Source organism: Pongo pygmaeus, chromosome 12, assembly GCF_028885625.2.
Source record: "Pongo pygmaeus isolate AG05252 chromosome 12, NHGRI_mPonPyg2-v2.0_pri, whole genome shotgun sequence".
Classification (NCBI taxonomy): domain Eukaryota; kingdom Metazoa; phylum Chordata; class Mammalia; order Primates; family Hominidae; genus Pongo; species Pongo pygmaeus.
The window spans coordinates 93,210,029-93,232,821 of record NC_072385.2 but is presented as its reverse complement, the minus strand read 5'-3'; the positions used below and the strand labels follow the sequence as shown (position 1 = coordinate 93,232,821).

Sequence of the window (22,793 nt, the reverse complement as noted above, 5' to 3'; positions counted from 1 at the left end):
CTCAGTCCACTGATTGGTGCTGCTTGGATCACCGGTCCTTAGTGAGATCCAGTCCTATATCCTAACACTGGGCATTATGTTTTTTTCTGCATCCTATCCTTCTATTTAGATTGGGCATACTTTAAACTGGGATCTTGCTATGTTCCTTGTTACTTGTTATTCTTCAACTCTCTGTTGTGGAGGAGCTGACAATTGTGCCTTCTATTATTTTAATTCTGTAATAAGCCCAATGCTATAAATACATTCTCCAATTCTGAGGCTTGTTTTTTCACTCCGTTGATGATGTCACTGATTTTTCCCTAGTTCTTTGAATAGCTAGCATCTGTAAATCTTGTGGGTCTCATTTTAGACATAAAGTTCTCAGAAGAACCTTCTTAGATTACTTTATTTAGGATTGTGTCAATGAAGCATTTTAGGCAAAGGCACAATATGATGAGATTTACATTTTTAGAGGATCATTCATGCTGTTGTCTTAATGAAAGATACAGGAGAAAGGTTAGCATTTTATTGAACAATTCTGAAGACATCTTGGTTGATTATGGCTTAAGATCATGGCAGCAGAGGTAAAAAGAAGTCCATGGATCCTAGATATATTTAATAAAGATATTTGAGAGTTGATGCATTAAATGTAAGAGATTGAGAGAGGGTGGTTATATGCTTGCCCCATAGATTTCTAGTTTCAGTAAGTATCTGGATAAATAATACAATACAATGCAATACAATACAATCACTTGCATGACTAGGACTAGGTACACAGTAGGATCTCGGCTCACTGCAACCTCCGCCTCCTGGGTTCAGGCGATTCTCCTGGCTCAGCATCTGGAGGATCTGGGATTACATGGCATGCACCACCATGCCCAGCTAATTTTTTGTATTTTTAGTAGAGACAGGGTTTTACCACATTGGCCAGGCTGGTCTCGAACTCCTGACTTCATGATCCACCCACCTTGGCCTCCCAAAGTGCTGGGATTACAGGCATAAGCCACCAAGCCCAGTCAACAGTAGGTTTTTAATATAACATTTATTTAAGTGAGTGAATGGATGGATGAATAAACCAGTTCTGATCAGAAGGATAAATGAAGATTTCATGGGGTAATTTCGTTGTTTTGAATAAGACTTCTAGGTCTTGAAGCAGGGGTAGGATTTAGACAGGTACGGATCAAGTGACAAACACACATGCCCTGAATTCCTGAGTGAATGAATGATAAAAGGGAATGCAGAAATTCCAGGTGGACATAAGAGTTTGAATAATAGCCAAGAAGCAACATGGTACAGAATCTGTTTGGCAGTTGTGAACAGTTTACTTTGTCTGAAGCCTAGAATAATGGAAGGGAGTGGTAGAAGACCAAAGTGCCCGTGTAGCAAGCTCAGCACTTTGACTTTGGGTGTGTTAAATGAAGCGGTTATGACATTATCAAGATTGCTGTTTTCTATAAGATTTAATGTTTCTGGTTGATGAGATTTGATGATGATAGAATACTGGAGTAATCATAAAGTCACATGTTTGCAGAGACAAGTAGTCTGTTGAGTTCTCACTTGGTACTCTCTGGAAGAAAATACCTAACATTTTTGTTTTTCCTAAAGGGACGACTTACTTTCCAAGTTAGCTACTCAATCTAATATGAAACATATTAGAGGAGAAGGAGGAGGGAGAGAGATATAGTGGTGTGTAATCACTGGTCAGAATGAAGTGCTCAGGTTTCAGCTAGTCGTGCTTATATGATCACTTGCATTTTAAATTCTGCCCAAAGCATTGGAAACCAGAATCCTTGTAGTTACCATAAGACATAGCATCCAGGAGTCTCTTAAAAAATTCTAATAGCCTTAAATAATAGAAACATTTGATTCATGTGTTGTTGGTATTGTTAAAACATTTGATAATATGCATTATGTATTTTTGTATTTCAGATTAAATGATCAAGTCATTATTGTGAATTTGGATCTAAATGACCTGGCAGAAACCATGGAGATGATCTTGGTAAACTCACCTGATTTTTAAATCGCCTCACAGAGTTTAATTTTGCCCTTTTGTGTCATGGTAAATGAGAGGCTCTCTTGCTTCCACTTCATTCCAAACTCATGTCCCATGATCTGCAAGAAATGTTTTCTCTTTATTTGCAAGGATATTGCTCAAGCTTCTATTTATGAGCCCCTGAACAATAGAATAGACAGCCCCACTGAGACTCTTTTGCCTTTGTGTGGTACAAAGGGACCTCCCTCTAGGAGAAGACAAAAAGAATTTAAGTCTATAACTCATTTTAAAAAAATCAAAACAAAGCAAACAAAACAGAAAAACCCCAGCATTCAATTATTTCTGCTCTCTATTGGAACTGGAGATCCTCCTTTTTAACTGAATTAGCATATTCCTGAGCTCAGGAACTGCAGCTATTATGAAATTTATAATCTGTTTATAGTACCTAACATAGTATTCTTATTCTTAAATAAGTTCCTAAATAAATATTTGTGAAATGATATTTCCCTTAATTCATTCTTATTGTGCAGTTAATGAGATTGTCATTGGATATTGACTATAAAAATCAGTGCTGAAAGCCTTTACTAATTACTTATACTAACGTATCATTTAATGTTTATTCTAGCTTCCTATGCAGACAGCCTAGTTAGGTCTGATTATGTCCATGGGCCTATCTCTATAGAACACGCAGAGACATTAATGCTAAATAAAGTACAATGAAGAAAAGTAATTTTTTTTGCATGTTAGTTCTTTGTTTTGCATTTTGTTTCATTGAGTTGTAACAGAAAGAGCTTGAAGAGATGAGCTAAAATAAAGGTAGGCAATTCAAAGATATTTTGATTGGAATTGCTGGATAAGTGAGTGGAGGGAAAAATGCTGGAATACCTAAGCATTCTCTCTCAGTGGCCTAGATGAACCCCAGGGAACATTTTGTTCTTAGGGTGATTTAAAGACACTGATAAATAAGAAGGCATCCTGTTAAGCTAGTTAAAGCTAGATTGAATAAGATAGGTTAGTTTGGTACTAATTCAGGATAGTTGAGTAGCGATGGTGAGCCTGATAAGGCAGGGTAGCTCTCAGTACTCACTCAGCCATTGGTACCAAAGGAAAATAAAAGCCTGCAAAAATGCCATGTTATTAAACATGTTTTAGGATGTCTGGAAACTCATCACAGCCACCTAAACCCATAAACTATTAAACATGACATCTATGCTATTTATTAATACAGGAAAAAGGTATATTATTTTTAAATGCACAGACATTACATGGAGACATATATTTTTCCAAACCAGTGCTTATCTTGAGAGAGTTTAGAACTGTCGACAAACTACTCTAATGAGGCTGTTTTCTGAGGGAAAGCAAGCTCAGTAAATCACTCTGCTTTTCTTTGGTCTTTTCATCCTGCATGTAAAATTTTAACCACATTTGACAGAGGAAGTGAATCTCTGGGCCAAAATACTCAACAAATGTCTTATCCACAGATAGAGGTAAATGGCAACTATAGCTCATCAGTGACAGCATTAGTCATTGTGATTTGTTTTTAACTTGTTACGGAGTGAAATAACACTGGTAAGTTCTGGAACGTGTTTCATAGTGTTCCAAAGTGTGTCATCCCTGTGCTTATGCATTTGTATCAAGGATGTAAAGAGGAAAAACTCAAAGCAATGTGTTCTGATCAAGAAATGTCTGGAAATGGCAGCTACCTGATATGGAACAATCAAGAACTGAAGGTTTATTTTGAATGAGAGGTGTCGTCCAACTGCAAGACGGAGTGATTGAAGCTGAGAATAAATGGAAACACAATCAATAGTCACTCCAGGTATGCAGTTATTGAGAGCTGTCTTGAAAGTTTCACGTCTCTTCTCTTTTTGCAGCCGCGTTTACACTGCATCCACAGATTGCGATACTGTTTGTGAAGGACAGAAAAAGTCCTTCTGTTTATTCTTATTCTTGTTCTTAATGAAAACTTCTGAGCTATTATGCTTTGAAATTACAATGATAAAGTGGCGCTTTGAGGATAAAAGATTCAATATATTACAATTGAGAATAAAAGATTCAATATATTACAATTGAGAATAAAAGAGTCAATATATTACAAAGCCAACTTGTATATTGGACGGGTAAGCATACCTCCTGGTTAAGTATTGTTTAATACACATTTCCTCTATGGTCAGTCATCAATGTTTATATTCATTGTTTTCTCTTTTCTGTAGTTGTATGGTTATGGGTAAAGTCATTGTATTCTTCCTGGTCCCTACCAATGTAGTTATTTTATTGATATAGACATTAGGAACTGCTCAATAAATATTTGTTGTAGGACAAACTATAATTGCAATGTGTCATATTTGGATAATACTTTACAGTTTGCAAAGCACTTTAGCATACCTTATTAAGTTAAACCACACGGTCACAATATGAACTGTCGAAACTGTGTGCTTTTTAAGTCTCCTTATAGTCATACCTCGTATGTCACACACAAATATCATAGACACAGAAAGACAGACAGACAAATAACTACATAAACAGTATTCCCCAAACTCATATTTTGTGCTTCATTTAGGATTTCTTACCAGTATAATTTTCATTTGGAAAACCTTCCCTCCTCTTTATGTTACAAAAAAGACCACTTGATGATTCAGAAATAGTTTTTTTTTTTTTTCTTTTTCTGTTTTGGTTCCTATAACTACGTAAGACGCTGATGAGGCCCATCACAACATGGAGTACAACCGTAAATAAGATGAAGTTCTTGACTTCCGGGAGATTAACATCCACTTATTTTCTTCACCCAATCCTCCCCAACTAGCAGTCTCACTAGACAATGCCATTTTTTAAGCACTTATTTTAGAATCCTGGGAGGCAAGCTGGAGCCTGGGAAGCCTTTACACTTGTTAGAACTCTTCTATGCTTAGATGTAAGGCTCTTTTTCATCTGGTTGCTTTTATAATGCAAAAAGCGAGGCAAATTATTCAGAGCACAATCAGTGAGTCCAGAGTATTGAAACACTCCTCTTAACAACGATGTCAGGTTACTTTATTTGTTCATGAAGCACTTGAAAAATGAGAAAGAACAGCAGGTCTTCAAGACAGAACAGAGAAAGAGTTGGCCTCAAGTGTTTTATTACCAAAAGAGGGTGTTAACATGCATAGAAATGTCAAATCACTACTAAAAAAAAAAAAAAAAATCAATGAATGACACATCCAGTTGCAGCTCACTCAACCCTGATTTAACAATCATTTGAGATCTCACAAGAGAATGATTCTGAAGAATAAAATGTATTTCAGTTTCACCCACTGAGTATTAATGCATTTGAAACATTGGAGGGAAGACGTCAAAAGAAAATATCTTTACTACCACCTACATTCCCCCAAACATAAAAATATAATGTAGTTATATGAAAGTAAGTTCTATAGAACACTACTTTTATTAAAATGTGTGTAATCCTGTAGGCTTGAGAAGTGTCAGATATTGCCATAAGATAAACTGATAATATCACTGCTTGGTATTCATACAGCGTTTTTCTTTTCAGAACCCCGAAGCAATTTATGGGTCTAACTTAGTCTTCATGTGTAGACATTTGGAATCTTAGCCAGTGTGCTTTAACAAATCAAGAAACCTGGAAAGTGATCAGGTCTCACTGTAGGTGAAGTTTTTAGCAATTTGACTAACTTCAATTTCTTATTGTGAGCCTGAAAAACAACAGGGGAATGGTCCCTAAACCTACAGAAATGAGGCACCTGGGCAGTGTCTCCACGAAGTGTTGCTACATTGTCTAGGGACACCATTAAAAGCCCCAGCCCTGACATTTCTATATGCTATTGAATGCTCTCAGTAACAAATTAAAGGGGATGACTTTAACTCAATCACTTCACTGAAAGGTCCAGTGACTTTTACTCAGAAATGGCAGAGGGTTTATTCCAAAGTGACATCTGGTGAAGAGACTGCATAAGACTCTCTGGCATTATAGAAATATTTTATTTAACAATATTCTATTGAAGCATTTATATTTCACATCAAGATTTTTGTTTTTGGGATGATATACCATACTAAAGTACAACGGAGTTCTTATGATATTAGGATTTATGCAAGATAAAGCACATTGTTGCCACAGGTGTCAGTAAATAAATAGTCCTAATCTGAGGCAGTAGTTTCCACTGCCAAGATATAGGAGGCAGAAGGGGGTTCCCACAGACTGTTTTCTCCAGATAAAAATACAGTGCAGTTTCTATTTAAGGGCAATTTTTAAAAATTCTCAGCAATTTGACCCAAAAGAAACATACCCTATCATTTTCTGAACAATTGAGCAGTGAATCTGCTTCTAATATTTTGAGATTATATTTGTATGCAGTATTAATTATGCTCACGCTCTGTCATGTCAATGGTGTTGTTGCAACTGCAGTTATTTTTTTTCTTTTGAGACAGGGTTTTTCTCTGTTGCCCAGGATGGAGTGCAGTGGCAAAATCACAGCAGCCTCAACCTGCCAGGCTTATGCGATTCTCTCATCTCAATCTCCCAGTAGCTGGGGCTACAGCCACATGCCACTATGCCTGGTTAATAAAAAAAAAAAAAAATTGTAAAGACAGGGTGTCTCTAGGTTGCCCAGGCTTGCAGCTTTTTTAAAAATTGTTTTTTCACATGGTCTTAAGAAAGAAATTGCTTGTGAAGATTCATGTATCACAGACTCAAATTACTTTTTAACAACATACAATATATACTTAATACATTGAAGGTAACTTTAAAAAAGTTGTTTTGGTTTGTGAAGCATTACTCCAAATGATTGTTAACAACTTGAATTCTATTAATACTGCTTTTATCATCTCTAGTAAGGAAATTCAAAGCATTACATCTCTCCTAATGCTCATTATTAAATAATATGTCAACATAAATATAATTGACCCTTACATTTGTAGGATGCTGTGTAGTTTGCAAAGTGATTTTACCACCAATAATTTTGCCTGACTTACTTCGCAACCCTGTGAGTTAGGCAGGGCTAGTAATTACTTACTAGTCTCCATGTGTATGAGGAGATTAAGGATCAAAAAGGCTAAAATGCCTGCTTAAAGCCAAATAGATAATAAGTATATAATTGAATACTAGGCCCCACAATGAAAATACTCTGCCTACTGTGGTATTAGGAAAATGACATACTACTCATGCAATTACTCTTATAAACTCTATCATTGTATCATAAAGGCTTTTGGATTTAATTCTATGACAACACCAAAGCATCATCCAAATTACTGTCTGAAATTTCTGTTGAACTAAATAGCAGTTAACTAAAATGATCCATTGACTAGGGTTGAGTATCGTCATGATCCAGTAAAGGGTATTCATTTTAATAAGATTTCATACGCATCAAAAAGAATTAATTTTGAGTTTATTTTAAATTCTGACCAAAGCAAGTTTTATTTTTCCACTTAAAAGCTGTTTCCTTCTTTTATTTTTCCTCCAGTCACCTATTGTAGCTTACCAGCCTTAGTGAGCTTATCATTGCACTCTACCTGCCTTTTTGCATCACTTTGATTAATGTAAAGGTAGTATATCCAGGTTTTTTTAAAGTATTATTATTACTTCTCTTGCTGCCTTCTTTTAAGATTATATCTATATCTATATCTATATTTTAATCAGAGATAGGGTGTTGCCGTTTCCTAGGCTGGAGTGCAGTGATGTGATCATAGCTCACTGCAGCCCTGAAATCCTGGGCCCAAACAATTCTCCCACCTCAGCCTCTCGAGTAACTAGGACCACAGGCATGTGTCACCATGCCCAGCTAATTTTTAATTTTTTTTTTTGTTTCCAGAGAGAGTCTTGCTCTGTCGCCCAGGCTGGAGTGCAGTGGCATGATCTCGGCTCACTGTAAGCTCTGCCTCCTGGGTTCACACCATTCTCCTGCCTCAGCCTCCCAAGTAGCTGGGACTACAGGCGCCCACCACCACGCCTGGCTAATTTTATTTTTTTTTTGTATTTTTTTAGTAGAGATGGGGTTTCACCGTGTTAGCCAGGATGGTCTTGATCTCCTGACTTTGTGATCTGCCCACCTCGGCCTCCCAAAGTGCTGGGATTACAGGTGTGAGCCAGAGCACCCGGCTTGGCTTTAACTTTTTAGTAGAGATGGGGTCTCACTATGTTGTCCAGGCTTGTTTCAAAGTCCTGGCTTAAAAGTGATCCCCTCCCTTGGCTTCCCAAAGTGTTGGGATTACAAGAGTGAGCCACCATGGCCGGCTGGTATATTCTCTGTATAGAATACTCATTGGGCTCTTTCCAATTTTAAATAAGTATAATTTATTAAGGAATCAGTTCTAAAGTGCAAGGATGTTGATCAACTCTGCTACAGGAGTTCTAAAGTACATGTTTTCCCTTTCTTAAATACTATTCTTCATCAGGCAGGCTCTTTCCTCTTTGAATATCATTGATAAAAGCTGTCACTTGACTTAAAAAGAAGCTTGTTTTTCTCACTGTCCTCCTATGAGAAACTTCTGTCTGGTACCACTACTCAGATCTCTAAAGCTAAATGTTTCATGTCTCTACTCAGCTTCCTCATTGTCTTACCCTTTATTCCTATAAACCACCCTATGACTTTCCACAATTTTTATTTTCTGCTTAGAGTCTGCTTCTCACACTGCAGCCAAAGAACACTGCTTGCTACAGAAGAGTAAAAAAAAAAAAAAAAAAAAGTGTTATAACTGTTACCCCATTTGAGTCATACCTTAAAATAACCAAACATTTTTGTCATCAAGCATTGTTTGTTACAATACTATTATATTTTCTTCAAATTGCTATACATTGTTTACTGAGATATTATACATTTTGCTTGATTCCACATATTTTTCCTGGGCTGTGTTTATCCCCCCTTTTTTGGCCAAATGAATTACATGCACTTAAAAAGCTTCCTATGATCTATATTTGTGCCAGTGGTTCGCAAACCACATCAGACTCACCTAGGTTTGGGACTCATTCATTTAAATAACACATCACTCACCACCAGGCCTATTTATGACAGAAAGTGAAGTGCTGGTTGCCTAGGTAATTTCTCTAGATCAAGGACAAGTCATTTAGCCTTTTCTCCAGTCTAGAAATCTGTTTGCTCTGCTAATTGAACTACCCTAATAAAATCAACAATGTCTCTTATCTTCAGTGATGTAGGAAAGAAAGCCATTCCGAAGTGGCAGAGAAGCTGCTTTTTCCTCCTGCATGCTGCCTGCTAGTGTGGATCTTGGCATAACAGACACTACTTGGCAAAAGGTAAGTGTACCCAAGTAAAAACCATATTCTTGGTGAGTTCATTCATTCCTAATAAAGACTTAGGTCTCTTTTCCTGCAAATATTGTCACTAAGTGAGTGTGAAGAGGTGCCTTCTTACTTTTGGAAATCATGGGGGATGGGATCAGTGAGCAAGAGGTGAGAATGGGTGACTATCACCGCTCTTGTCGCTAAGGGCTAGACTGGTTCATCTCTGCCTCTTCTGTGCATGTAAATAAACACAGTTCCCTAGGAGCCTATGTTAGGTTCAGGGCCAAAAAATAAACATTTTTGGCCACAATTATATATACTCTTTATTAATTTTTTATATATATATATATATATATAACCTTTTTTATTTCTTAACATGTTAAAGGAAAGAAGATGAGAACTTATGGAAAAATAATTAAGTTGAAACATCCTTATTTTCTCTAATTCAGCCTGCTCTTCTTCCTCTGCTCCCATATCTGTAATTATCATAACCACTTACACAATCACTCAGGTTTGGAACCAACCTAATCAACTGGTCTCTGGGCCTTCTGCCTGGAGGTCCTCCTTGCTCCTTTTCACATTGTATCCAATGTGGTCTTTACTAAGCTTGGGTCTGATTTTATCTTTCTGCTGATTTAAATCATTCAGCTGCTTCCCACAGATTCACGGTTATGGTCATATTCCTGAGCAAGGTATACAAACCCCTTCAAGATTTGGCATTGCCTGCTTCTCTGGGTTTATCTTCCATCCTTGTGCCATAAACACCTTCCTCTCCACTCACATCAAAATGTTTGCCTCTTCCAGAACTTGTTGGAGCCTTTAATGTTCTAATATTATCATACATTTCTGAAAGAAGGGTAAGGGTGCAACATTCCTCAAATATATTTAACTTTGGAACATTTTACAGTAGATGTTATATAGAACTAATGTTCTGAGAAACACACTTAGGTAAATGGCACTTAACATTATGGTACATATTGTAATGTGTATCATGCCATCAAGTGTCTTTCATTCTTTATTCATTTTTATTTTTATTTATTTTTTAAGATGGGATCTCACTCTGTCACCCAGGTTGGAGTACAATGGTGCGATCTTGGCTCACTGCAGCCTCTGCCTACCGGGTTCAAGCAATTCTCCCACCTCAGCCTCCCACCTCAGCCTCCTGAGTAGCTGGGATTGCAGGAGCATGCCACCACGCCTGGCTACTTTTGCATTTTTAGTAGAAACGGGGTTTGGCCAGGGAACTCCTGACCTCAGGTGTTTAACCCAGTATTTCTCAAATTTATTTGACTGCATTTCTTTTTCTTCATGGAATACTTATTAAAATCTTGCAAAACTAGAGTTCACATAACATAAAGAAAATCTTGTTGGCTGGGCATGGTGGCCCATGCATGTAATTCCAGCACTTTGGGAGGCTGAGGTGGGAGTATGGCTTGAGACCAGGAGTTCAAAACCAGCCTAGGAAACATAGCAAGATCCCACTTATACATTAAAAAAGAAAAAAAAAAATTAGCAGGGCATGATGGTGTGCGCCTGTAGCCCCTGCTGCCCAGAAGGCTGAGGTTGGAGGATTGCTTGAGCTAGGAGGTTGAGGCTCCCGTGAGCTATGATCATGCGATTGCATTTCAGCATCTGAGACAGAGAGAGAACCTATCTCAAAAAAAAAAAAAAAAAAAAAGAATGCCCCGGGCTCGACGCGGTAGCTCACGCCTGTAATCCCAGCACTTTGGGAAGCTGAGGCTGGTGGATCACGAGGTCAAGAGTTCAAGACCAGCCTGGCCAACATAGTGAAACCCCATCACTACTAAAAATACAAAAAACTAGCCACACATAGTGGTGGGTGCCTGTAATCCCAGCTACTCTGGAGGCTGAGGCAGGAGCATTGCTTGAACCCGGGAGGCAGAGGTTGCAGTGAGCAGAAATCACGCCACTGCACTACAGCCTGGGTAACAGTGTGAGACTGTCTCAAAAAAAACACAAAAACCAGAATGCCCCATCTCACACTTAAGGTCTATCGCATACAAGACAGCTATCTGTTTTGTCTTGTCATTTAAACTTTTTTTAATTTAAATTTTATTTTATTTTATTATTTGAGATGAGGTCTCACTCTGTCGCCCAGGCTGGAGTACAGTGGCGTGACCTCGGCTCACTGCAACCTCCACCTCCCAATCTCGGGCAATCCTCCCACCTCAGCCTTCCAAGTAGCTGGGACCACAAGTGCGTGCCACCACATCTTGCTGATATCTTTGTATTTTTGGTGGAGACAGATTTTCACCATGTTGCCCAAGCTGGTCTTAAGCTCCTGAACTCAAGTGACCCACCTGCCTCGGACTCCCAAAGTGTTGGGATTGCAGGCATGAGCCACCGCACCTGGCCTAAACTTTTTAAATATACTCATTCACACAAAGTAGCTCACACAGAAAAGTATTGATGTTCTTTCAAAACCATCAGGAACATAGCTTTTATTTGAATGAACAGAAAATAGAAACTGATTGCTATTCTTTGAAAAGAGGACTCTGTTGTATACATACCATAGCCTTCTGTTAGCTATTCAGTAAAAGTCTTTGAGGTTTCTGCAATAAAGCAAAGTGATTTCCAAAAAAAAAAAAATTGCCTCTGTCCTCATGGTCTCCATAGGTGTCATTCTTTCTACTTAAAATCTTACTTTTTTTTTCTCTACCCAGTTAATTTTCATCCTTCAAGATCTTTAAAAGGAATGTTCCCAACCTTTTAATGATAAAGATATATTTTTTTATCTGTACTTCCAAGGCATCCTCAGAAAATATCCTAGCACCTGTCATACAGGATTACATTCGCTGGGGCATGACTCTGTGTCTCTCACTAGATATAAACACTCTGTGAAGGTGAAAGAGTGTGTCATTTTGACTGTATATCCTCCAGAACCTACAAGTGGGCATGGGATGTAGAAAATGCTTTTTAAATTAAATAAAGAATTGTATGAGTCAATAAAACAAGTAGGTAAATATTGCAAAGAATTTGCATGAGGTTTGCTGGGAAGGCAGACTTACAAAGCACACCTTCTTAAGAACAATTGCTCATGGCTAAATAGCTCCTTTTACAATCTCACCACCAATCTTTCCATTCTGTGAAAACCACACTTTTCAGGTCCAGCCTGCTCTCCCAAGTACTCTAGGTGAGGCTTATCTCCCTCCGTAATAAACACCCATTCGATATCATGAATTCTTGCCTAACCAAGCTATCTCATTTCCATAAACCAATTAGCTCAACATTTCCATCTCTTCTGATATTTTTCCTAAGTAATTAGAAAATTCCATTCGTGTTCTTATAGCTAAACATAGAATTCATCAATATTACTTCTTTAATCTATAGGCAGCTCCATTGCTTCATTAGACTACAATATATGGGAGAAAGACTAAGGGCTGCTGAGTCAGAGACTTGAATGTGAACCCTGGCTTTTCCACTTTCTATCTGTGCCATGTAGGGTGTGTTACTTGTGTTATGTTTCTCTTTAGGCCACAGGTGCTCTTCCAGAAAGTTATGCATTATAATATCATCTATGTGTTGTTTTTATAATATGAGACAGTGAGATCTATAAAGCCTCTAATCTCCCCTAACAAAGAGTAAATTCTCTGTAGATAGTAGATCAATAGTAATTATGTGTATCAATATGAAGAATCTTTCAATTGATATTGGATATACCAAATTTCATTTGGTTTCATACTTCTAGATCATAGAGTTTTTGTAACTGTCTGAAGGGTTCACCTTGCCTGCTGCCTAGACAGAACTGATATATCCAAGGCAGGGGAACTGCAACGGAGAAAGAGTAATTCATGCAGAGCCAACTGTGTGGGACACCGGAGTTTTATTATTACTCAAATTAGTCTCCCTGAGCATTTGGGGATCAGAGATTTAAAAGATAATTTGGTGGGTAGGGGTTTGGGAAGTGGGGAGTGCTGATTGGTCAGGTTGGAGATGGAATCACAGGGGGTTGAAGTTAGGTTTTCTTAATGTCTTCTGTTCTTGGGTCAGATTACTGGTCTGGGTGGTGTGAGCTGATCCATGGAGTGCAGGGTCTGCAAAATATTTCAAGCACTGATCTTAGGTTTTACAATAGTGATGTTATCTCCAGGAGCAATTTAAGGAGGTTCAGACTCTTGGAGCCAGAGGTTGCATGACCCCTAAATTGTAATTTCTAATCTTGTAGCTAATTTGTTAGTCCTGCAAAGGCAGACTTGACCCCAGATAAGAAGGGGGTCTTTTTGGGAAAGGGCTGTTATCAATTTTGTTTCAGCGTCAAACCATGAACTGAATTCCTTCCCAAAGTTAGTTCGGCCTATGCCCAGGAATGAGCAAGGACAGCTTAAAGGTTAGAAGCAAGACAGAGTCAGTTAGGTCTGATTTCTTTCGGTCATAATTTCCTCAGTTATAATTTTGTGAAGGTGGTTTCATTTTCAATAAATAGAGTATATGAGACCCGAGTCTCTGAGTTGTGGTAGAAAGGTATCTTATTACAGTTATAATAGCATTACATAAACTTATGTTAATATGGAGTTCACTTAATTTTTTGACTGGAAAGGGTCTTATTGCTCTTCAAATACAGATGGGGACATAAATGTGAAAGATGGCAAAAGAGTCAGGCCTGAGCCTCTGGCTAGACTGTATTTCCCTTTGCTCAGTTCCTTCATCCTTCCTTGCCATTATTTCCACGGTTCTGTAATCCCGTGTCTCAGTACTCCATGTTCTGAATTATTTTTGTTCATATCTGGCCCACATTATTATTCATTAGAGTCACTTCTTTCGTCCACTCAATTCAATATCTTATGGTTTTCTTGAAGAGTTAGTTGTATGAATCTTTTCTCTCTTTCTCATTATTCCCCATTTGCCTCTCTAGATCCATCCTTCCTTTTCCTATACTTTGCTCAGCGGCCTGGAAGATTGACCTCAAAAGCAAAATCACCTGGATTTCCTTGCCGTTTGGCTTTCAAATGTGCTCAGCCAGTGAGAGGCTGGAAAGAAATTGACAGCTGGGAAAAGAGGAAGATTGGTGTACAAGATCCCTTCCACTCTCATCTCATTACCTGCCATGGTCCTAGCAGTGGCTGTTCTTATTATGGCCACAACTACTCTTGGACAGGCCCACATCCACAACTCCATCCTTCAACTAGGCTTCATTAACACTGTCCCTCGCCCTTATCTCTTTCTGTGTAGGGGTGATAAAAGTTTCCTGATATCAGAGTTCCTGAGTGCCTCATATATTCTTGTTGGTCCCTGAACCTTGCCCCAACATCAATAAAAAGTTCCTTCATTAAATAGCTTTCAGTTGAATCTTTCCTTCTGGGATCTGTCCAATTCGACTTTAGTATACTTTTCATGCCAAGAAAATGATATTTTCTTGCCAGGATTTGGCTCAAAGGGCTCACAGTGGGTGAGGGGATGAGATTACTTATTAAGTGATAAAATAGAGATCCACAGAGGTTAACTTGCCTAAGATCACATGGTTGGTCAACTCATGGTTGATTCATTAAAATATTAAAACAGAATCAGTCAGGCAGTGGATGTAATAGATAAATAAAACACACACGTTAATAATTTATATTCTAGGCCAGGTGTGGTGGCTCACGACTGTAATCCCAGCACTTTGGGAGGCCAAGGTGGGTGGATCACCTGAGGTTGGGAGTTCAAGACCAGCCTAACAAACATGGAGAAACCCCATCTCTACTAAAAATACAAAATTAGCTGGGCTTGGTGGTGCAAGCCTGTAATCCCAGCTACTCAGGAGGCTGAGGCAGGAGAATCACTTGAACCCAGGAGGTGGAGGTTGCGGTGAGCCGAGATCGCACCATCGTACTCAGCCTGGGCAACAAGACTGAAACTCCATCTCAAAAAAAAAAAAAAAAGATCTACACACACACACACACACACACACACACACACACACACATATATATATATTCTAGTATAAGAAGAAAGACACACACACACACATATATATATATTCTAGTATAAGGAGAAAGGTGTATAACCGATATTTAACATGTAGCAATAGTAAATACTCAATGCTAAAGCAACCCTGAATTTAATCTAGGCATTGTGGATGAAACCATGAGAGAGAAGGGGAAAAACATGATTATCTGAGTAGAATGAAAAGCATATGTTCAATCTGTCCTCCCTCATCATTTTTCTTACTACCGCTCTAATGTGTAAAGTCTAATCCAACCACTAGCTGTTTTCTTCCAGGCTGCTTGCAGTAACCTCCTATAAAGTAGTATATCATCTGTGCTTTTCATCATCTAATCCATTCTCTACACTGGGGTCAGAATGATCTTTAAAATGCAAATCTGAGACAAATTCTCTGCTTACAACTATTTTTTCACTCTCAATTTTCCCTAGGATAAAGAAAAACCATGGCTAACATGTTCTTACATAGACTTCCCGTTTCATGAACTTTATCTCTAGCTACTGACCTTCTCTTTTTTTTATGTTAACTTATATAATCTACTTTTAGTTCCTTGAAAAGTTATTCTTCTTTGACTCCAAGACCTTTGCACATTCTATTCCCTGTCTTTAATATTCATCTGAATGGCCTGTCATTTATGTTGATGATTTATATCCATACTTCAAGCATTAGCTCAAAAATTACTTCCTTGAGAAAGCTGCCCATGAAAATTCCTAGACCAAATGTGGTCCCTGTTATATGCTGTCATGACACCCGACAGTTACTCTTTACAGTATTTATCTCAATTCTAATTAAGTTAAATGTGTTTGTTGTTCTTATGTTTTTCACTTGTTGAGAACTGGCATGATTTCCATCTCTTCACTACTTTAGCCTCAATGTTAGATCCAGTGCTGTATAGGCGGTAAGAGCTCAGTAAATAATTTTTGAAAGAATATGTGAATATAAGAAAACTCAGACTCTGAGAAATCATTTTGCATTAGGGGAAAGTGCAAGTCATTTGGAGTGATGAAACTGTGACGGGAGAAGACTGCAAAGGGCAAGTCTTGAAAGGGTCTTAAATGCACCATAGGAAATTTAGACTTTTGTACGTTGTGATAAACAGTCATTACCATTATCACTATTATTACTTTTAACAAACTTGGACTTGTTCAGATTTGTTGACTGGATGAAGAATAAGTTGATGCAGAAAGAAACTGTAATCAGACAGACCAATGAAAAGAAAATGAAATAATCTGGAAGTCAATATTAAGAGCATACACTAAAGTAGTGCTTCTCAAATTTGGTGCCTATCATAATCATTGGTTGAGGTCATAAAGCCCACAGAGGCCCAGCCTTCTCGAAGTAGGATAGATCCTGTGCCTTTTTATTTTTATCAAGTTCCTCGAGAAGTTCTGAAACCCATACAAGTTTGAGGACCCCTGAAGTAAAGTAAGGCGGTGAGATATACTCTTGATCTGGCTCAATAATAAAAATTAGAAGAGCACAACAGAGGGGTACATTTTAGCTATCAGGTTATTAGCTAATGTGGGGAGGTATAACTAGCCCTACAGCTTTATGACAGGCATGAAACTCACTTGTATCCTCCCCAGATTTTGGTGTCTGGACTCTGCAAAATCTATCTCAGTTTGCCATTGAAAGTTAAAGCCAGGCCGGGTGTGGTGGCTCACGCCTGTAATCCCAGCACTTTGGGAGGCCGTGGCGGGCGGATCACGAGGCCAGGAGATCAAGACTATCCTGGCTAACACGGTGAAACCCCGTCTGTACTAAAAATACAAAAAATTAGCCTGGTGTGGTGGTGGGCGCCTGTAGTCCCAGCTACTTGGGAGGCTGAGGCAGGAGAATGTCGTGAACCTGGGATGCGGAGCTTGCAGTGAGCTGAGATCTCGCCACTGCACTCCAGCCTGGGCAACAGAGCAAGACTCGGTCTCAAAAAAAGAAAAGTTAAAGCCAGAATTCCTCCTGACATGATATGTAACAGATTATAAAAGAACTTGGATATTCTAATTCCCAGTGTGTCTATGATAATGTCTTAAAAATCACAAGTGAAAAATTTATGACATTTTAGAATATATATCAATATTTAGAATATCTATATATATTTAGAATATCTATGTATATATATTTAGAATAAATATGTGTATATATTTATATATGTGTTGTGTGTGTTTGTGTATATATATATACATATATATATTTCTACGTGCATTATTGCTGTATTGTCAACTTGATGTATCCATAAAAGAACACATGTGAAATTCACTGTGGTGTTTTTGAGTTTGCTAGGGTAAATATGCTCATTTGTTGCCAAATCTATTGTGATTCATGGAAGTTCAGCATTGCATCCAAACTCTGGATAATGTTAAATCTTGTGAAAGTCTCAACTGTGAAAGTGTTTACTTATTAACTGAATTTTAAAAGGTACCACCCACATGCTAGCATGGTGCTAATATTTGCTGATCTTTGGTACTACTAAATTTTTTTTATGTGCATTGCAGATTTAATATTAGTTTGATATCTGTTTAATGTCTGGTGAATGGTAACATTCCTTGCCATTTGGACTTTAATAGAAAATATAACAACTGGGCAATTTTCAGGAGCAGGAATCAGAAAAGGTCCAAATAATGCAGCGGTTCATTTTGTTATTATTCCTTAGTCTAATACTACCACAGAATATAATATATTCTAAATTTTTGAAATGTAAAGAAAATATTTCTTCATTTGTTGCAAATGAGAGACAACCTGTGATAGCAGAAATGACTTCAGTTCTGATTCAAATACTGCTAACCAACTCTGAGACCTTGGGCTAAGCACTTAACCTTATTTGAGTGTCAGTTTCTTCACCTTTAAAATGATGGGGATGACTAGCCTCTAAATATTACCACTTGTTCTACAATTCTGTGATTCTAGGTTCTACTGACTGAACATCTCTATAGATTTTAATAAAAATATGATTTAATTTGGGAACATCTGTTATAATCTGTAACATATTCTGCCAAGTCCTTGACCTTAATTTTACTATAGACATCAGATGTTCCTTCATAGACTCTGCCCTGCATTCTACCAAAGGAATATCAGTTATGCTTGTGTCTAGAGTAGTGTCAAGCTGACTGAAAGATATGCCGTATTTGTTAATATTATCATTAAATGATTTCTTAGGGTTTTAAATACCACCAATGATATAGTTCAGTGCTATTTTAGCATTAGAAATTACATAAGCATCCTTTTCATTTTTATTTTTATACTTATTGCAAAATACAAGTGTTCTTGTTAAAGGCATTATACTTTCTCTAAATGTGGATTAAAGAATAATTCTGTAACATACATATTAACATATTAATTGATTAAATATGCAGCTGTTTCATTTCCCCTAATAAATAAATATTTCCTTACTAATAACAGTAAACATTTCCATCATTTATCTAAAATTTGCTTCGTTGGATTAAACATTTAATTTTTATAATTTCTTACCTACAATAAAAGAGTTTGGGCTATAAAAATAATAAAGTTTCCCCAATTTTAACTTACTAGAATGGAGATACGTATATATCTCCTTGGTTTATAGTAAATCTGTCAAGAAATAAATATATACATATTTCTATTTTATATACTATGATATATAGAATTATATATCATATATATAGAATTATATATCATATATATAGAATTTTTGCAATCTATGATTTTACTATTTGTGAAGAATATAGCTTATTAAAAGAAAAAGTGTATCCTTCTATGGTTAATTACTAAGCAAAGGCAAATCTTTGACTCCAAAAGGAAGAATGGATAATAAACAAACACATAATTCATTAGACTCAGCACACTTCAGTGCTTTGCCTCTCTGAGTCTAAGTTTCCCAATATGCAGATGCTGGTGGGGAAAGGGCAGGGTAGTGATCACCTTGAGAGATATAGTGGATTATTTGAGATAACGGTAGAACAGCTCTTGCCCCATAGTTATTGGTTAGTGGACAATAACCACTATTTAATGATTAATTTAATATGCAGACTAAAGCTACAAATAAGAAGATTCCCTGGGCTCATGCTGTTTTATGACTGCACGTGAGGAACATACTTATTTTATGTTGCCTCAGGCTCTTTCCTTTAGTTAGTCTGACAAATGTCAATAAGCACATTGGGCTTCTTACCACTGTCTTCCTTAGTTTAGTTCTGTTCCTGATCCTGTATTGTTGGTCAGAATTGGCCAGATATTTACAGAATTTGAGGATCAAGTGTTGATTTTTTTCTCCCAATATAATTTAGTCTTTTAAAATTAGCTTTTCATTTAGCCTTTTAAATAGCCTTGTCCCTTTTTTCCCTGGAATCCATTGATTACTCCATAAAGAAAAATTCAGTATCATCAAACATGTATCCTTATGAGAAATAAATAATTTTAGTATTTTGCAAAAGAAATTCTAGAAAGCATAGTAGGGGTATGAATTAACTTCCTCTGATTATTTTACCCCACTATACCATGATCTTCTCCGGTCCTTTTATCCCAGGTTACTTCCAGCCCCAGCCTGTTTGTGCTGGGTGCCTTGCTTGACTATTTGGGGTCTTATGCTCCCACAGATCTGCCTGTGGTGTTTGTGCTTGGGAAGTCCACGTACCTCATGGAAAGGAGTGGAGAAAAGAGACAGAGAGAAAATGAAAGAAAATCAATTTTCATTGTGCTTTGCAAAAGTACAAAATGTCCTTGTAAAGATGGCCCTCTTACATATACTCACTATACCCCTTTGTGGGCTGGCTAGGACAGGACTTACCGTCTCCTCGGTAAAGACAATGGGGCTCATAAGGGTTAAATAACTTGCTCAAGGTCATGCAATTTGGAAACATTCCAATCCAGTTAAAAGCCTATATCTTCCAAATGCAGCTCCAGGATTCTTTCCATTAGTTCATTCCAACATCTCTATTCTGGGACTATTATCGGTAGTGCCTGAACTCGTCTTTGGGAATTCCCGTCATTCATGCAAGGGTTTCATGAAGTACTTTGATTATGAAAAAAGGAGAAATCTTAAAGCTTTGCTATGATGACAACTAAGAATGTTAACAGCTAATATATTAAAATAAGATGTAAAACTTTAGCAAAGATACGTATCCCCTCACTGTATCTTCTCAAAAGCAGAGTGATTAACACTGTCAGAAGCTTCCCCCATAGCAGACATGAGAAGAATAGTAGGAGTAGGTAGTTATGTTTCTGACAGAATAGGCAAATTTTCTTCTGTGAATTCAGGAGAAAAGGATGAGATTGCTATGGGATCAATATTGGCTTATTTCATTCAGTACAAACAGCATAGAATCTACCAGTGGTAGGGACTAGGGTAGCAGGATGCCTTGAACATGTGCTCAGAACAATTAAATAAATTGTTTTTATGTTGTCAGGTGAATGAGATCAAAGCATTCAGAAAATGCCCATGGATTTCAAGAAAATAAATACTTCATAGTTCATAATAGTTCGAATTAGTTGTTTCAGCAATAAATAAGCCAGCAGCATATTTTCTGAATTTTTTTCTTGTGTAAAGATGGAGTCCCACATCACATTACAATCATTCAGAAATTTTTAAAAATGAAATAAAACAGCAAATCCTATTTCAAAACAATTAAACCCCTCTCTGAGGGAGGTGCCTGGATATATATATTTTTAATGCTCCCTAGGTGATTTGAGCCTGTGGCCACAGTTGAGAAACAGTGGTTTGTAACATCAATGGTCTTGGGTAACCTGCCAAGAAAGCTTCTTTTGGTCATGAAGTTTTATGTGCATCTGCTTCAGGGTCAGTGATAATATGCCCTTTCCTCTTTTTCACGGTGGCTCTATTCATAGTCCCTCAGTTTTCTGAAGGGGATCTAAGGTGGACATACCAGCCTGCAGTGTCCCTTGCAATGATAAGTGAAATGTCAGAAGAGTAACGTGAGAGCTGATTCAGGGTCCAAGTCCTGTACAGGCTTCTTATTGCTGGATGACAAGTTACTATGACTGTTTCTTGATTTTTGCTTGTCTTGTTCCATCATTTTCTTTATCCTTTTTCTCATTTCCCATCTTATTTATTTATTTTTTTATTTGGGTTTCTCAGGTGTGTGTGTGTGTGTGTGTGTGTGTGTGTGCGTGTGTGTGTTTTCCATTTTCTTTTTTGGGGAAAAATATACTTGCTTGAGGATAAGAAAGGGAGTCTAAAACCAATGCTAATGGGTATCCATTGTAATACCAGCTGATTCTACCATGTTCGCTTTAATTCTTGGTTCAATAATCATTTTTCAAATGGCTTAGATATTTGTATGATTCCCAGCTATTCTAGATGATCACAGCATAACTTAGCTTTTGCTTTAAATGTCATACATGAGGAATACTTGCAAAATATTAATTGGTTAAATTTTAGTGGTTATTTTTCAATAACCATTAATTCATTATCATTTTTTGTTATGAATAGTTCATCTATAATAGTCTCAGTGAAGACCATATCCTATTAATTAATTTAGCTTTCTAAAAACATGATTGATCTGGAATTCCAGGGAAGAAAATTTTTTGAAAGAGATGTCTTATCATTTTAAAAGCCTTTCTTCAGTCTCCATTGTCCAAAAGCAAAGTTATATTGGAGAACAAATTGTACAGTAAATGTTTACATGCTTTCCTTGTGATCTAACATGTATAAATTTAAAACTCATGCACAAACATTATGCACTACAGATGATTAAAAATAAAGAGTCTAGAGAATAATGTGTGATCTTGCTTTCTTTAGTGTATGTATTTGTGTCAATACCAGTGGCTGAGTGGTATACAATTTCACTTTCCTTTAGCTCCACAGTAAACTCAAGATCATTTCTAGACGCTTCCCAGCTTTTCCAGCTCATGTGGAGCTGTAGACGGGGAGGGTAGAATGTTTCTGCTTCAACAGGGATTTTCCCCAATCCACACTGAATGAAATATCCATGTGTCCAACAGTTCATTTATTAATCTTTGTTCTGAGTTCTTGTTACAACTAGAATTTTTAGTTCCTCAGCACAGTCCAGCAAGTCTCATTTCTAATGAAATAACCTTTAACTAAATCCATTTGACTTTCTGTCAGGTAAAAGTTAAGAACACTAAGTTAGTCCTAGACTCTTCTCAAGGAGCCTTCAGACCATTGAGTGAGAAGGATATAAATGATCAATTTCATTAAAGCACAGTAAGTACCATAATAACACAGAAGAGGAAAAGACACATGCTGCTTAGAAGAGTAATAAAAGAACACCCCCAAAATTACACATGATTTCAGCTTTGAAAGATAATTAGCAGTTAGCTAGGAAAAGAAAATGGTGACTGTATGCAAAGACACATTGTCATATTCAGAGATCATGTGGAATTCAGAGTGGTTAGGTCAGGACATTTATCAAGAAGCGGTGGGTGGAGGGAGGATTCTGAAAAGTTTAATGAAAGTCTGATCTTGAAGGTTTTTATTCTCTAAGGACTTTGGACTTGATTCTGTCGGTAATAAGGCAGTAAAAGGAAATTTAAAGCAGAAGCGATTTGTGAATATCTGTTTTTTACGAAGTTATTTCTAGCATATGAGGATTAATTAGGAATCAGTAGCAGGTAAAGCAGTACAAAAAAAGAGATGTTCCTAGCCTTGGAGAGAAGATGGAGAAGAGGATTAATGCTTGCCAGATGTTCATGAAATGTAACTG

The 22,793-nt window shown here is 37.3% G+C and overlaps 1 long non-coding RNA gene across 1 annotated transcript in view; it reads left to right on the top strand.

Moving 5' to 3' along the window:
- Positions 1–1,919: 1,919 nt before the first annotated feature.
- Positions 1,920–22,793, top strand: part of LOC129030430 (uncharacterized) — a 46,549-nt gene continuing 25,675 nt past the window's right edge. Inside the window, exons 1-3 of the long non-coding RNA XR_008500650.2 lie at positions 1,920–1,978; positions 3,611–3,791; positions 9,106–9,212. This is a non-coding gene — a long non-coding RNA (uncharacterized LOC129030430). The remainder of the gene's footprint in view (positions 1,979–3,610; positions 3,792–9,105; positions 9,213–22,793) is intronic.